The sequence below is a fragment of the Nycticebus coucang genome, chromosome 13, assembly GCF_027406575.1.
Source record: "Nycticebus coucang isolate mNycCou1 chromosome 13, mNycCou1.pri, whole genome shotgun sequence".
Taxonomy (NCBI): Eukaryota; Metazoa; Chordata; class Mammalia; order Primates; family Lorisidae; genus Nycticebus; species Nycticebus coucang.
This window is the reverse complement of record NC_069792.1, coordinates 90933498-90951056: the sequence shown is the minus strand read 5'-3', so window position 1 is coordinate 90951056 and position 17559 is coordinate 90933498. Positions and strand designations below refer to the sequence as shown.

Sequence of the window (17559 nt, the reverse complement as noted above, 5' to 3'; positions counted from 1 at the left end):
GATTCTTTGCTGGCCCCATTAAGCACATGTATGCAGGTCCCCACCCCACAGGTGTCACCAGGGAGAACAGTGTGCTGGGGTGCAGAGGCATGCCCAGACACGGGTCCTGAGTGGCACCAGTGCCATCTGTGGTTCCTGGTGCGGGGCATAGCTCTGTTACCCTGCATACACCACTTAGTATCTGAGCTTCCACTTCCCTGTTGTACAGTTGGGATAGAAACAAATAGTTTTGGGACCATCTGCGGAGCTCATCTATAAAATGGACACACTAATATCCACTTAGCATTGTTGTAAAAATTAAATAAACTTCTGTACCAAAGGAGCTCAGCACCATGCCTAGCAGTACAGCTGGTGCTTGACAAATGTTCCACCCTTTTCTTCTTCCTCCTCCTCCTCATCCTTTCAGATATCTTAAGAACTTCATAAAAAGTGGCACGGATGTTAAAAAAATAAAGTCAAGGATGTCACAGCCTAGTGTTATTGTATGGTGTGTGAGTGGGGGAGGGCAGCAAGGTTACCTTTTTAACCCAAAGTGAGAGCCATGTAAATGGCTTTTTTCTTAAAAATGACCTTTATGACCAAATTCAGGGTGACTCATCTAGCCTTTCATTGATAATGCTCATTTACATGCAGTACTTTTATTTTCAAATCGACTTCTTGTCACACTGAGTTAGTTGTTGGTGGGGTGCCTGCCAGCCAGGGGTGGAGTGCAGCAAAGCGTGTGCCGGAAGCCAGCACTCTGCAGGGCTGTACTGAGAGAGAAGAGCACAGGGATGGTACCTGCAAGGCGGCGTGAACTGCAGACAGGCTAGCTCTTCACACTGGAGGATTCATTTCCTTTTCCCTCTGCGAAGACTGTTAAAATGTCAGAACTGATAGTGTAAAGTCGTGAGTTTTTTAGTTTACAGGTAATGTGGACTGCTTAAGATAAAAATTTACAAGCTTTGAGTATTCTGGGCCTGATGGTTCCAGTCAGTGTTAATTTAATTTTATTTTTATTTTTCTTTAGCTGAAAGCTCTGGTTTTCTGTAAGGACATTTAATACTCCAAAAGGAGTTTCCCCATCAACCCATGAATGGATTAATAAATTGTGGTATATGTACAGCATGGAATATTATGCAGTCTTAAAAAAAGATGGCAAGTTTACCTCTTTTCATGTTTACATGGATGGAGCTGGAATATATTCTTCTTAGCAAAGTATCTCAAGAATGGAAGAAAAAGTATCAAATGTACTCAGCCCTATACTATGAAACCACTTTATGCGCACCCACACTCATATGAAAGCTATAACCCAACTATCGCCCAAGAAGAAGGGGAAAGAGGAGAGGGAGGGGAGGGGAGGGAGGAGGATGGGAGGACGGAGGGTAACTGGTGGGATCACACCTACGGTACATTTTACAAGGATACAAGTTAAATCTACTAAGTGTAGAATATAAATGTCTTAACACAATAACTAAGAAAATGCAGTGAAGGCTATGTTAACCAGTTTCATGAAAGTATTTCAAATTGTATATAAACCCAGCACATTGTACCCCATAATTGCATTAATCTACACAGCTATGATTTAATTAAAAAAAAAAAAAAGTTTCCCATTTTCAAATTGCAGCTTCCTACTTGGCCAATGTAACTGTAATTCGAGAATACCACAAGGCTAGTCTGTTACTCTATAGATAACCCTACAGCAAATTTGTATGAGGGCGTTACTTTAAAACAGTTTTCTTCTCTAATCTGTTATTGCAAGGCAAAATAATAATTTCCTTTCTAAGGCAAGAGATTTGGAAGGAGGACTCTATTCATATGTGATCTCACAGAGAGTGAAGGCAGCAAAGATGAGGAAAGAAAGTAGACCTTTTAAAAGATTTGCTTATTTTATTTTGTCAAAGACAAGATATATTTTATTCTAGGGATCCATTAACATCTCTTAAAAATTATCTGTAAGCCACAGGGACTTTTCCTCAACAGCCTGCTAGTTCACTCTTCACTCAACCTGTCTTTCAGACCAGCTGCCTCCAATTTCCATTTGTTCTAAAACACCAAACTAGGAGAACATAAGCATTTGGTTATATGAAAATGTATTTACAGTTCATCTACAGAAACCTATTTAAAAACTTTTAGGGGAGAAGGATTAAAAACCCAGTAGCTTGCTTGTGTTCCTGCATGAGCAGGTATATGCATGCTGCTCTTTCTGTTTGTTTTCATTGACCAAACTATTTTATTGTTATTATTTTTTAATTTAATGAGTTGTCACTCTATATTGAGATTGAACCAGTTGTAGATGAGTGAATACCTGGTGATGTTCATTTGATGTTTTTCTCAGGTGATTACTTCCTGATCTTGGTTGGTTAAGAATAATAGGCGAAATCAAATCCAGAACTCTAGGACACAATTAAATGGCAAAATGACTAAGCAACTATTTGGGTCGGGGGGGGGGGTGGAGGGGTGGTGGTAATTCTGTGCTAGGCTTTGTTTCCATATTGGTTGAGCAGAGGCTTTAGAATCAGATAGATAGTTCAGATCCCCACATTGAAACATAAGAATTGTGTTACCTTAATTTAATTTCCCTTAGCCTTCTATTCCTTATCTGTAAACAGAAATAATAATAGTACTCTCATGTAATGGTTGGTTTAGTGAGATGACGCTTTGTATGTATATATGTCTAGAACTGGAGGCATCCCCATGCTGAAGACATTCACTATTAAAGGGGGAGAGGCCCCCCTGGGAGTTGGTATAAACTGCAGCATTTCTTTTTAATCCGGAATTCCAAATGTTTTGTTTTCATTCTTCCTCTTAATGATGTTTTATTTTTTTTTTAAGTGTACTATAACATTAACTTTAGTTCTGTTCTGAGCAGTGTTCAGGATCCCTTTCAAAGGTGCCATCAGTGTCCAGGGCTGGGAGGCGGGATGTCAGAAGCGGGGATCCTGCGGTGGTGGCCAGGCAGCTCTGTTAGGCTCATTCCATCTCTACAGTGGCTTGTGTTCATTTAGAATTTAAGGAGGTGAGTAAGCAAGAATATACATACTTGCACATACACGTTCCAGGCTGAATTTGGATCTCTTCATTCAGTTTGGAGTATATTAAATTACCATTGTCTTAAAAATTTGCCATTGTTAAGCTAGAGTTCTTGTTTACTTGAAAAGAGATTTTTAATCATCTATCTTGGCATGTGATCATTTGACCTAAAATCTCTGCTTTCTTTAATTATAATAACCTACACTATATATTTTGCCCTTTTAAAATAGTGGTTTAACAAGTGAAAAAATGAATATGCATTAAAAAGTGACTGGGAAGAAATAGAACACAGATTGTCTCCGGGCAACAGAATTGCCTATTGTTATTTTAGACATGTTCCATCCTTATAGATACCTTGTCTGCCTTTTCTTAGTTATACAAAATATAGCCATTGGGAAAAACTTGAAAATAGAGCAAAATACAGGGAAGAGAATTTTAAAATGACCTACGACTTTACCACTCAGATCGCCACCACTGGCATTTTGGTGTATCTCACTCGTCACTTGTAGTCAAAACAGTGAGTGTGCTTCATGTCCCAGGCCTACCACTCGGTTCCTTTGCACACATTTCTGACGGTCTTCTCCACTGTTGGAGCCGGTACTGAGTCCAACAAATAAGCCTCCTACACAATTGACCTAAACAGGAACTTCATTAAGAAAACTGTTTCCATATAGATATTGGCCCACATTGGTTGTTACTCCCAAACTTAGACAAGTATGTTCTAGTAGAATATAATTTATGCATTATGTTGGCATCATGTGAAGCTTATTTGTTCATAGTAAAGATCAAGTATATAGGGAAACTGGATTGTTTCTTCAGTGAGCCCATTAAGAAAATTTTCTGTAGAGTGTAGGCAGGATTTAAGTAGATGATTTCCTTTGATGAGCAAGAAGCAGTCCTGTTTAGCATGCCTGATCAAGAAAGTTTTCAGACTCTTTTTTTTTTTTAACTAGAGAATATGTGATTTGGTGATGGACTCTATAAATAGTGTGACCCATTTTTAACAAGGTTGCTGATATGTTTTTCAGCAGGACTTTGTGGTTTAGCTAATGAAATCTTTTCAGAGGTGATCCTCTGAGCCTTCTGTCTAGTTAATATCACAACTGCTGCTTTTATGACTTAATTGCTTTTGTGGTTTAATTCACCCCATGACACATCCATCACCATGAAGTTTACACTGTTCACCCCTCTTTGTTACACTATTTGGTTGATGACTTCTGGGGTCAAGGAGAGGTTGATTGGTGGTTTTATGCTATTAAAAATAAGTGATATGGGCTAATCTATCTTTTTAATTAAAAACAGTACTTTTAATTTTAATTAGTGCATTGAAGCTACTTACTCCTGATAATTTTCTGTTGTATAGTATTATCTGAGCCCCTAGCAGTGGTTATTTCTATCATTTGTAGAGTTATGGTTTATATGTTTTTTTCTTTTTTTTTTTTAATTTCATCTTCATAATATTCCTTCTTATATGTATCAACACTCATACTTAGCAATGAGTTCTGGGTTGCAAAAGAGGATTTTTTTTTTTTTTTTGCACCTGTCTCTAAGTCTTTGTCCACAAGTTAAACAAAAACAAACATAAGTGCTGTTTATACCGTTCTTTGATAGTTATCCCAGTTCTACCTCCGCTCCCCTCCTTTACTCCAGAGTCCAGAGTGCTCACCATTACACAGTGGAACCCCCCACTCCTCCTCTACCCCCAAACCCTACTATGATAGTTAACACATACTATTATCCTCATTTTGTGGATGAGGAAGCTGAAGCAAAGAAATCATAGAGTGTGCTGGTTAAGTATGGCTAGTATGTGAGGTTTGACAATTAAGTTCACGAACTCAATCTGGGAAAAGTGGTGTGTACCTCCGTGCTGAATATCACTACAGCCACCTTCAGAGTACTCCCCTCGGGTTGCTGTGCACCTAGTCCACCCTTCAAAGCAATTTTGGAACTCTTTCTGGAATAATAATCAGAGCTGTTCTTGTACAGTACACAAAAACACACAACAGTAGTGATAAATGCCATTCAGCGAGACACTGATAGACCAAGCTTACAAAACCTTTTTGAGTTGTTTGTACATAGGCCCATGGTGGCAAGTTCATGAACTTAATTGCCAGGCTTGGTGTGACGACAACTTTTATGGTCATTCCAGAAAAAGAGTTCCAAAGAGTGGACTAGGCACTGCGGTCAGTGCACAGCTGCCCATGGATCACTTTAAACGTGATCGTGGTGATGCTCAGCAGTGAGCTATCTAGCACTTTTTCTAGGATGAGTTTGAGAATTTAATTGTCAGACCTTGTATATTAGTACTTGGATTTTCTGCTATAGAAAGTTAGACGGTTAAACAGTGTAACTGATGTTTAGAATATTACAGTTTAGAAAAGAGCTTCTATTTTGCTGTTGTCTGTTATTGGGATTGCCCTAGTATTAATATCATAAAAATATATGTATGTCTCTAGGGCTTATGCTTGAGTGCTGGATTTTGAGATATTTGCAACGAAACCTGAAAGTTGGCTTAGTCATGACTTTCATTTTTGTGAACATGGTCAAGAGTTCATGTGGCAGTACAGTTTTGTTTTGAAGAGACAGGGTCTCATTCTGATACCCACACTGGAGTGCAGTGGTGTAATCATAGCTCCGTGCAGCCTAAAGCCCTGGGCTCAAGCAGTCCTTCCACCTCAAACTCTGGAGTAGCTGGGACTATAGGCATAGAAGTTTTCAAGGAATCAATGTCTGTGCTTACTTGCTTTCTTTAGAGCCAATCTGTACTTATATATTTTTTTGGTTTGTTTGTGTTTTCATTTTTCCCACAGCTATGAAAGATCAGGAAATTCCAAATGCATCTCAGTGTCAGAACTGCCTTTCTGACGGTGCCATTCTCTACCTGAGCTCTTTGGTGGCTCCCTAGTGCTTATGTGGTGAGAGCCACGTGCCTTGGCAGAGCCCATAGTAAGGCCGTCCTGGCGAAGCCCCTACCCAGGCCTCCTGGATTGTCCTGCCTTGTTTCTAGCAGCAGTTGTGTACTATGCTTCATCTTGTGACCTGCCCATCCCTGTCAGCTGTCTGCTTGTTCACCTAGTTGATTCCATTCACTGTTGAGGACTCACAGTGTCAAAGCACCCCAAGTCTTCTTCATTCCTTGTTACCCAGCCGCCACGTCCTTGTCAGATCCAGCTGGGTTAGCACTTCCCTGTTGTTTTACAGGAACGTATGCATCTCTGTCTTAGAATTTACTCGTTCTATTGAAATGGTTTTCTCAGCTCGCTCTCTGTCTACCATTCCACTCCCAAGACTGAAATTTCTTAAAAATAAGAACTATTGCTGCAAAGCAAGCACTTTTTTTTTTTTAAATAGCAGGCACTCTAGAGGTTATCAAAGGGATAATCCCATTATGTCACACTAACTCCTTAATGCATAGTAGGTGTTTCAGGACGTCTTGCTGAGAGAATGAAGTACTGAAAATCTAAGGCTACCCCAGTCAGCTTTCACCTGCTCACCTCTTTATATCTGCGTGTAAGTTACTGATGGTGGGGCTTGTCCGTGGAAAAGTTAAAATACCAGCTACACCCCTTGCTTTGACTCCTGTGATGGTTGTGGACTCTTCGCCTTCATTCTGCACAATCATTCCTTATTAGTTGATATATACTGGGGAATTGAAATTGTGTTGTGTGTCTGTCAAAAATATACACATTTCTCTTACTTTGACAATAAAAATCCTTATGACTTTCTCAAAAAAAAAAATATATATATATATACACACACACATTGAAAAAATTGAATCTATTGCTGAGAAGACTCCAAAACTGACTTCTGGGGATTATTCATGTTGGTATCCCCTTTCTCTCTCTCTTCCCTGATACTGCTGTTAATAGACTTGACTATATACTATTGTTTTATCAAAAAACTTAAGCTTACTGAATTTCTGCTTGAGATTCAGCAGTTATTTTAAAAAGAACATGTGTGCCTTATTCCAGAGGGCTGAATTATTTTTATATTCACAGAATCATAAATACATGACTTTATTTTAGTGTGTTCAATTTAAATTTTACTTATCGGGAAGTTTACTTTATCCCTTGTGTCTGCCTGTATTCAGATTTCTCATTTTGCTTATAACATGAGGTTGGGTTATTTTTGAGCTTTTGAGTTTGGAATTGAGAATCTTATTTTTATAATCCAAGAGGAGAAAATATCTGGTATTTTTTTCTCCTGATATTGGTATTTTTACAATTAAAAATATTAGCTTATGGAATATCTTCTAAATTTGTACTAGAATTTTGAAGTCATGACTTACAAAACTTATCATTAAATGTATAGTTACATGGATTTGAAATGTTTCTATAATAATTGAAAGCACTTGTGATAACATAATAAATTCAAGAATGTATTGCTAGGAACAAATTCAGCTGTGGGTTTTAAAATGTGAATATTTCCTAAATTAATTCTGTGTCAGGAAAGGGAGACAACTTTTGAGGGAGGAACCTGCTTGCTGAAGCTGTGCAAATGTTATTTCTCTCAAGTATATTTTAATACTAAGGTTAAAAATTTCATTTTATGTATTAGAAAAGGCAGCTTACTAAGGTAGAAGAAGCAAGAAAATTTGGAGCCAGGAACACCTGCTTTTATGGTCCAGCATCACACTTACTCCTTTGTGACCTTGAGTTAGTATTTCGATTCTCCTGAGCCTTTTGGTTTTCTTGTTGGTAAAGGAGAGCATAAGAACTGGGAGATGGAGGTACATAGCCCTTTCCCTCCTGCCTCACAAGTCTGTTAGAAAATCACCCCAGTGGTGGAAGAGAAACATTTAAATGGCCGAGCACAAGACAAATGTTAATATCCACTGAGTGTTAGGGAGAAAAAAAACAAGATAAAAAGTAGAGGCAGGTGACACTTACCCTCTTATGAGTTTCCTCAGGACAGTGAGGCCCTTTTGAACCACTGGAAACAGAGCGAGCAGACATCCCTGGTCTACTTAGTGTGACTTAAACCTAAATCTATAGGCTCATTGCCATAGCTTATACATGCTGTCCTATAGCTCCTGTTTTGAGGGCCTCTTTATTTTTTGCCACAGGATCAGATAAAAATTTGTGTTCTTTAGTTAGATTATTTCCCATACTCACTATATTCATTTAAGAAATATTTTATAGTAATTGTTCTAGGTGCTGGAGACTGACAAAAGCAGACAAAATTCCCTTCCTCGTAGACGGTGCCATTTCAGAGGGAAACATAGAAAACAAACAACTATAAAGCTAAGTTCAGGTAGTGGCAACTACTGTGAAGAAAACAAATAGGGTGACTTGGTAGAGCCAGGGGATGGCGAGGGGCTTGTCAGGATTACCTAGAGATACCTCTTGGAGGAAAGTACATTTGAGCTACATCTTGAGATGTGAGAAGGAGATGGAATGAGAGGAGTTGGCTAAGCGTGAGTGCTCCAGACTGAGCGAGCAGCCACTGCAGACACTCTGAGCTGGGTGTGGTGAACTGCATGTTTCTACTTTCATTAGGCTCTGTGGTCTCCAGCCTGAAAGACTTACATTTTTAATTAAAGGAGAAAAGCACCCTGGAGATAAAACAGAGAGGTGAGGACTATAAACAAATGTTACGTGGATGGTGCATTGTGAGTGCTAAAGGCTTCACATGGTTCACTGGAATTCATTTTAAGTGTATTATAAATATATACATACTTCTTGGTTCCTTTCATTCTTATATCTCCTAATTTAATCATGTGCAGAGGGTTGGGTTTGTTCCCCTGGTGCCCAAAGGTTATTGACCTCTATTCCTTTGTCTTTCCAGTGAAGTTTAAGATGAAGGAACAGTTCTATTCAGACCTCTGACCAGTTGATCACGTGGATTCTTGGGGGCTTTGGGTTAAGGACAATGGGTAGGATTTTCTCTTTATGTCAATTGATTTTGTGGCTCAAAAAAGAAAACATTTATCAATGGGCTAAAGGGGTTGTCAATGTGGGGGGAGGAGCATTAAAAACAAGCTGTTATCCAAATGGCTGGTGGAAGGGAGTGACTTGCATAAATGGAAGTCAACAGGTCTTTGAGTTAATGACTTGCTAAATAGTAATACTTACAATGAAAGCTAACACCTACTAAATTCTTGCTCTTTGCTGGGTTGCTTGTAGTGTTAGCCTTCCTATACCTAATTCTCTTGGAAGATCCTCCCAAGAAAGTCATAAAGTTGATAATATTATCAGCATTCTTTAGATGACAAACTTAGACTTAATTAGGTTAACCTCCTTGCTGAAGGTCTCATAGTTGTTGGCTAAATAGAATTTGGACCCAGGTATTTCTGATCCCAGAGTCCTAGTTAATCATAGCAAGTTATGGCTTGCCCTGACGATGTTAGGACTATGAGAAAGGACATTGCCTGGGAAGAAGTGATGAATATGAATAAAGACACCTAACCTATGTAAGAAGATCCTAAATAGTTAATAAAATGCCTTGAAATGGAAATGGAAGGGTTACTGGATGTGAAGTTCTTGGTGTTGATCCCTAAGATAACTCTCCTAGGGTCTCGATGTGTATGGGAGACATGAAACGGCTAATAGTGAAGTCCATTTGAGTTTTGGAGTTGCTTAAGGTTTAAATTACTTGCTGAATCTAACTTGAGGCTAGTACATATAGAACTGATCTGGTCTTTAGTTTCCTCACTTATAAAATGGAGGTGGTTGATTAAGAGATTGCTTATAAAAGTGAATGAATCCATCATTAATAGAGTACCTACAACGTGGCAGAAATTGTCTAAGCACTTTGAATAGAGCAATGAAAAACATACTAAGGAGTACACTCCCTGAATTTATTTTCTACTTTGGGCAGGCAGTCTAGAAGTGTATAGTATGTTATATGGTAATAGGTGCTGTGAAGACAAAAAGAAGTGGGGTAAGAAAGGGAATGATGCCTGGGCAGTGTGGACACAGGAGGGTAAGATTCATGAGCAAAGACTTGCAAGCTGCAATAGTCAGCTGTGTTTAAGTATGGGGCCAGCAGTGCAAAGGTCATCAGGTACGCGCATGTGCCTGGCATGGTCCAGAAATAGCAAAAGGAGATCGTGTCTGAGGTCAAGTGTGTGAGGAAGCTGAGATTGGAAATGTGACAGGGGCCAGAAAATGTAGGGCCCACTCCTCATTGGGAGGACTTCAACTCTTACTCTGAATGAATAGAGAGCTTTGGCGGTTTGGTGTTTGGGGTGTTTGTTTTTTATTTATTATGTTTTTGTAATTTTACATAAGCTGGGTGACCTGAATTGGCTTACATTTACAAAGGATCTCTGTGCCTGCTTTGGAAAATACATTGTGAAGGTATGAGGCAGAGGGAGGCAGCCCAGTTAGGAGGCTGTTGAAGTAAGGGGTTCAGATGAGGTTATCATTTACTCGATGATAAACCTGCATAAAATTGAAGACATGTAAATGTTTGAACAAGGTTGAGATTAAAAATGAGATTGTTATGCATGACCACTGGGGTCATGTATCCTGTATTACATGTCATTTTTTAATGACATGTATCCTATATTACTATATTTGTTTCACTGTCCTCAAATTCCCCTGTACTTCTCTTACTCATTTCTCCCTCTTTCCCTAGCGACCACTGATCTTTTTATTGCTTTTATAGTTGTGCTGTTTTCAAAATGCTATATAGTGGAAGTCAAACTATGTAGCCTTTTCAGATTAACTTCTTTCACTTAGCAATATACATTTAAGTTTCCTTCATGCCTTGTCCTGGTTGATAGCTCATTTCTTTTTATTTGCTAAATAATATTCCATTGTCTGGATGCACCACAGTTTAAGTATTCATCTTGCAGGCATCCTCAAACTTTTTAAACAGGGGGCCAATTCACTGTCCCTCAGGCTGTTGGAGGGTCGGACTACAGTTTAAAAGAAAAAACTATGAACAAATTCCTATGCACACTGCACAGATCTTATTTTGAAGTAAAAAAACAAAACGGGAACAAATACAATCACACCGCCTCATGGTGGCCTGCGGGCCACAGTTTGAGGACCCCTGATCTAAAGGGCATTTTGATTGCTTCTCTGGAGATGTTTGATTTTTACCGACTGTAAGGGAAGTAATACTGGCAATTAGTGGGTAGAGGCGGGGATGCTGCTAAACATTCACAGTACACTGGAGACCTCCACAAAATGTCAGTAATGCTGAGGTTGAGAAGCTCTGTTCTAAATATATCTTAAATATTATAGAGAAAGTATTTGAAGCATACTCTTAGTTTTACTGTGCTAGAGCTTAGTTTGGAAGCTTCAGTTTCACAGCACTCCCAGGAGCAAAATGTCATAAATTCCATTTTGTAGAAGAAGACAGTCTAACTGATGTTAGTAACATGTCTCCGCTCATTCTTCTACTGAATGGCCAAAGCCAGAATTCAAATGTGGAGCTTCTGTCTCTAAGCTCAGCAAGCACAGGCACCTAGATGTTAACGGGTGGTCTACCTTCTGCATTAGGTATGGGTTCGTTGGTTTTCAACTAAGTGAAAACTAAAATGCTCTTCCATTTGTTACATACTGACTTAAATTTCTTGCTGTTTTTTTTCACTTTAATTCAGTAAAAGTTTGAGTGCATGCTAGGTCTCACAGTGTTGTGGAAACACAAAAGTAAAGAAGCCATGGTCTTTCCCTGGGAAAAGGGACAGTCCATCTAACTGGATTTTGGTCCCTGTTTCTTCATAGTTTTCTCCTCTTTGATGTGGTTGCACAAAGGTAAAGGTGCAGTAATATATGTCCTCTGGTGATTCAGCTCTTCCTAGCCCCGGAACCAAAAGCCTGTTTTCTCCAGAGAACCATTTGCTCAATGAAGATAAGGAAACTTTAGCTATCCCTGTACCCTCCTCCCCTTCAGTTGGTGTCTGTCTCTAGGGCTTGGCTGCCACCTTTGGTTTTCTTCCTAGGGCCGTAAATCTAGTTTTCCCAGCAGATGGCAGCGGATCTGGGTAAAAAAGTTGGTTGGTCTTTTCAGTGCCCCTTAGAGGCCTGCCCTATCGATCTGTTCCTCCTGTTTGCCATGAAGAACAGCCTTTGAGATGGCTGTTCATTAGTGGCACATGTATCTGTGAAAAATGAGCCCCTGACCCCCAACACACCACAGATACACTTACCACTCTCTAAAATACTTACTCTTGCAGAAGCCCTCACTGAAATCCATTATGTTTATTTAATCTTTCGAGAACTTTTTTATGTAAGGTTGGTACAATGCCTTTTTACTGGTTAAGGTAAAAAGCATCTTTTACTAGTAAATGAGTGATTGTATCAGTCTGTGCATGCTTGCACATGTCAAACCTAATGTTAGTCCACAGCCACGGGCAGATTGTTTACATGTCTTTTTCTCCATTTGGCAAGTCAACTCCTGGAGCACAAAGTATCCTAGTATTTAAGTATTCACCAAGTAGTGGGGTCTGGGGTGCATCCTTGCCTTCACGGAGGTTACAGTCTTCTAATTATAACTCTGACTCAGTCACGTAGCTTGACGTTTATCTCATGTGCAAGCTTTGTTTAGAATTGCAAAAATAGTGAGGCACCCTTACTGACAAACAGTAATGAAATGTAGGAATGGGTGCTCTGAACAACAATGCATATGAATATTTGTTGACATGAAAAGATAGTCATGTTACATGAAGTGAAAAAGAAGCAGGTCATAAAACAGTACAGAAAGGAACTATTATCCCATTTTCTGTACCTACAAAGAAAAAGTTGACGTATTTTTGGTTGCATTAGTTATCTCTGGATTGCTAGAGTTTAATGATGATTACATTTTTTGTAGTAAATATGTAATACATATTTAATTAATAAAAAAAGCAGAACAAGAAAAATCACCATTGCAGTGACCATTCAGTTCAGATGTTTTCTTTTTTTTTTTTATTGTTAAATCATAGCTGTGTACATTAGTGCAGTCGCCTGTACCCATTCTAAGATGCACCATAGATGTGGCCCCACCCATTACCCTCCCTCCACCAAAACCTCCCCCCTCCCTTCCCCTTCCTTGGCCCTTTCTCCATAGTCTTTGTGCTATAGTTGGGTTATAGTCTTCATGTAGTTCAGATGTTTTTCATTCATTCAACATCTATATATGGAGTGCCAGCTATATGCTAGGCACATGGCAGTGAACACAGTATGCTATCAAAATCCTTGCCTTCTTAGAGTAGCATTCTAGAACACAATTTATATTCATTTCTGTTTAACAATGAAAATGTGTATAAATTGCTACTAGGTAATAGAGAAGGAGCAATAATATATATGGATTAGAGTCACCCCAGAGTTTCCATTGATTCTCAGAACACACTATTTTGTTTATGGGTGTAATAAAAGAAGCTGCCATGTTCAGTAGGCATGCTGAAGGAGTGAGGTTTTCTCTAAGAGTAAGCATTGGAACTTATCATTTAATAGTTAGAAAGCAGGGGAAGGTAGCCTAATTATTTATGCAAGCCACTTATCTTTAGGATAGCCTGGATAAAATATAAGGTGCTATTTCTTGTCAAATCCTCTGTTTATATTGGTTCCCCATACACTCATCTGAACTAATGGGCTTTTTGGCATCATCTCCTTAAATGCATCATAGGGAATGAATTTCTCCACCATGAAGCCCCATTATAACTTTGTCAGGCTGGGTTTTGATTTAGTGATAGCACTACGTGCCTTCCAGACACAGGAAGGCATGGAGGTCGGGCCTCTGCTGGTCCTTAAGTGCAGGCAGCCCCCTTCTTGGAGATTAGTCATCATTGTGACAGATGTTCTTCTGCTGAACTTGGTCTAGACAGGAGGTAAAGAATTGAATGATGTCTCCTCTCCTCTGTCTTGACCAAAGGAAGCCAACCCAGAAGTGAACTTTTATTTCAAGAATCCAGTTGTTCAGAAAGGGAATAAATAGGAAAAGATATTTTCGTTTTAGGAATTAGTATGATGATTTCCGATCTTACAGTCACTTGCAAGTTCCTTTGATTACATTATCTGTTTCAGAAATTAAGAATTTGCCATATTAATCAGAGAAATGATATGACTGTCGTTCTCTACCTTGGCTGTGCATGAAGAATCATGCTGGAAACTATTAAAAATCCCAGGCCACACCCCAGACCAATTAAATCAGAAGCTCCCCGGGAGGGGTCTTGGCAGCAGTGTTTTTAAGCTGCCCGGTGCTTCTAATGTGCCCCTAAAACTGAGAACTGCAATGTGGTTACACCTGCTACACCAGGCAAAGCGTTTTTAACCTTCTAAAAATCAGAAAATAGCAGTAATGTGAAAATGTTATACTCTTGTTAAAAGAAGAAACACATGACAGGGTGAGTTCATTTAGCTGTCTTAACTTGGTTTGACTGTAAACTCCCACACTGAAGTTTGAAAACCCCCTTCTGTGGTTCCCCCGTTTCCATGGCCTGACCACTGTGAAATTCTGGGAACTTGTAACCCCTTTACATGTACTGTACTGTGTGTTTTTGAGAGAGAGAAAGAAAAGGAGAATTTTTCTTTATCTTCTTGTTTGGCCAAGAAACTGTGTTACGGCTTGTTCGTTTTTCATTTTTTGTTTTGGCTAAATTGTTTTTTAAGGAACTTCCTGACTCCTTGTTTAATTAACTTCCTTCTTCTGCATATGTGGCTCATTTCACAGTTCCCCCCTCCTTTAGTGGCTTCCAGTTCACTAACAAAGATTTTATGGAAAAAATGTCCATCTACTCTATTTATACTGTTTGTTTATCTTAATGTTTTTCATTGTTTCTCTGAAGCACATTATTTCTGATCTTGGAATGCAGTGTTTTAAAATATATTTTATGGGAATTTACTTTCCTCTTTTTAACTGCCTTTGTTGTTCCTTCAGATTTTGAACTTATTAATAACTCTACACTGGAAAGTTTCTGCAAATTTCCATTTGCTTGCTCCCCATCTCTATAAATTCTAAATTATTTTGCATTTGTCCTTACTGTTGAATTGCAACACTTTGTCCTCACAATTTATGGAGAATGATAGCAGAGTCTGTGTATATAGCATAGCAACTAAACCCATACGTCAGTGTTTTACAGCCCACAGCCTGTATATATGCGTCCTTTAATTAAGGGGCAAGAGTGGAAAGGTGCTGTTCCAGATAGTGCTGTCTATACAACTGAAAAGGCAGTAGGCATGATTTGGTAGTGATTTCCAGTTACTCAAGTGGCTAAGTTTATGTGTGGCTTCCTTTTACGTGCAGCACTAAATAAATGACCTTCTGTTGCCAACACCCTCGAACACTGGAAAGATAACTAATGGTTTTTTAGTCTCCCTGGACTTGATGGAGTATGGAGTGGGCACATCTGCACTCAGCACAACAAGGCTTGCCCTTGAACGCTTCACAGCCTCTGTTGTCGCCCCTGCTTCCGCTGGCATTCTCACCCCAGCCTCTGGGCAGGTGGCACATAGGCCTCCGCCATTCCTTTTCTCAGCTGCCCTGGTTAGCTTGCCCTTTTGCCCACCTTGTGTGGTCCTCTCAGTTAAGAAACCATTCATTTAGTCAACAAAGATGTTTGGTTTTTGTATTTCTTTCGTGTGCATTATGTGCTAGGCAGTGTGCTAGGTGCTGGGGTGTGGCCGAGTACAAGGCAAATGTGGTTTCTCCTGTAGTCTCGTGGGGGAGGCAGACGAGTAGACGGGAATTTACATTGAAGTGTGTTAAGTGTTGTGATGGAGAAGTGCAGGAGTCGTGGGAGTCAAGATAGTGGATCCAGGTCAGGGGACAAGACCTAGTCTTACAGGTCAAAGAAGTATTTCTAGAGGAAGTGAAAATTCAGCTAGGACCTCAGGGATAGAGTGGGAGAGAAACTGCCGCTTTTGAGGAGGTAAGATATGTTTGTTACAGCTAAAGCATGACTGGGGGAGAGGATGGTAATGGGGCTAAAAAGACAGCTGGGCTTTGTCCTGAAAGCAACAGAAAACCTTTAGGATTTGAAACAGGGGATCAGCATTCTCTGATTTGCCTTTTAGAAGGACCGTTCTGATAGCAGTGTGGAAGATAAATTGGTGAGGTCAGGCATAAATACAGGGTAACAAGTGTTTATAGAGCATTGAAGATTTACCCAGTCAGAGCTGTTGCTGTTCTTGCCTAGAAGAGGGAAGTGGGCTGGAAAAGGCTAGAAAGAAAGGGATTCAAGAAATATTTAACCCATGGCTGCTATAGGACAGAAATTATTCTTGGGCCCCAAAAGTAACGTCTTATCCTACGTGCCAGTTGGGGTCTTTATCTCTGTTTTACATGATGTTGAACAGATGTATACTAGCTTCCTAGTAATCAAAGCACCTTCAAGGATAGAACCACTGTCACAGATTCCCCATGCTTCTCGTGGCTCCCAGATGCTGGGCTAAAGCATTGGATTGGTTGTGCAGTATCCATACTCACTAGCTCTCCGTTTATTTAGAATCCTAGCGTCCAAGAATGTTAGCAGAGAATGATTCCTAAGATTCTTCCAGTCTAACCCCCATGTTTAGCAGTGAAGTCGTGGTGGTTCAAAGAAGGGAACTAATCTGCCCAGAGTCCCACAGAAAATCGGCACTGGAACCCAGATGTTTCAGCTCTGGTTATGGATTCTTTGGGCCAAACAATGGCCTCTGGCCAATTTAACTGCAAGACTTTGTCACTTTACCAGTTTTACTTTTCCCACTATTTTTCAGCAGCAGATAGGCCTCAAAATGTGTGGTAGTTAAATAAATCAAGGCTGATCTTGGGTGTGCCCTTCCTTTAAGGCAGCGGTTCTCAACCTGGGGGTTGCGACCCCTTTTTAACAATGAAAATACATTGCGGCATTAGGAAGGTTGAGAACCACTGCTTTAAGGCCATGCGCTCCTCCATGAGGATCAGTGTGAGTGTTGTCTTCTGGCTCTGCTTTCTCTCTCTCTCTCTCTCTGCTTTCTCTCTCTCTCCTTTTATTTCTGACAGCAGTGGACTCAGAGCCTGGCTTCCCCTTTCTTTTTTATTTTTTTTTTATTTTTATTAAATCATAGCTGTGTTTCTTTAGCGACTTGGTGAGTGGCAGGGAGCAGTAGGACCTTGGAAGTTTATTGTGGTGGGAGGTGGATACTAGGAGATGGCTACAATTAATTATACTACAGATTTTAAAAAATAACATATATTTGAAATTCTAGTACCGTGCCTGGCACATAGTTCATATTTAGTGATGGCACCTATGTTTATATTTATTATTACTCTCTGTCCCCTTATTGTAGCTTCCCAACCCATGGATTAACCACCACACAGCAGTCTACCGTCAATTGTGTTGCCCTGGTATTGGTTTTTTATTGAGGTTTCAGGAGTGCGGGATTCTTTGTTTCTACCCTTCTGAGTGATAAATGTGAGTTCTTCTCTCTCTCACTCCCCTCGCCTGCCGTGTCAGTTAACCTTCAGTGCTACCAGGCAGTGGAAAAGTAAAATAAGAACCCCTGGCCAAGGAGAGGGCTTCAGCCTCAGATGTTTGTAAGTACTTGAAACAGAAGGACAAGCAGAAGAAAATATGTGAGAGCAAATTTTACCTGTATGGAAGGTAGCTTGAACTTCCCTTTTTTTCTTTTAAATTAATTGCATAGTCAGAAT

At 39.7% G+C, this 17559-nt stretch overlaps 1 protein-coding gene and 1 pseudogene across 1 annotated transcript in view; one reads left to right on the top strand and one right to left on the bottom strand.

Annotated features, from left to right (window-relative positions):
- Positions 1-17559, top strand: part of ASAP1 (ArfGAP with SH3 domain, ankyrin repeat and PH domain 1) — a 356486-nt gene that overhangs the window by 123425 nt on the left and 215502 nt on the right. The window lies entirely within an intron of this gene.
- Positions 4469-4602, bottom strand: LOC128564197 (uncharacterized; annotated as a pseudogene).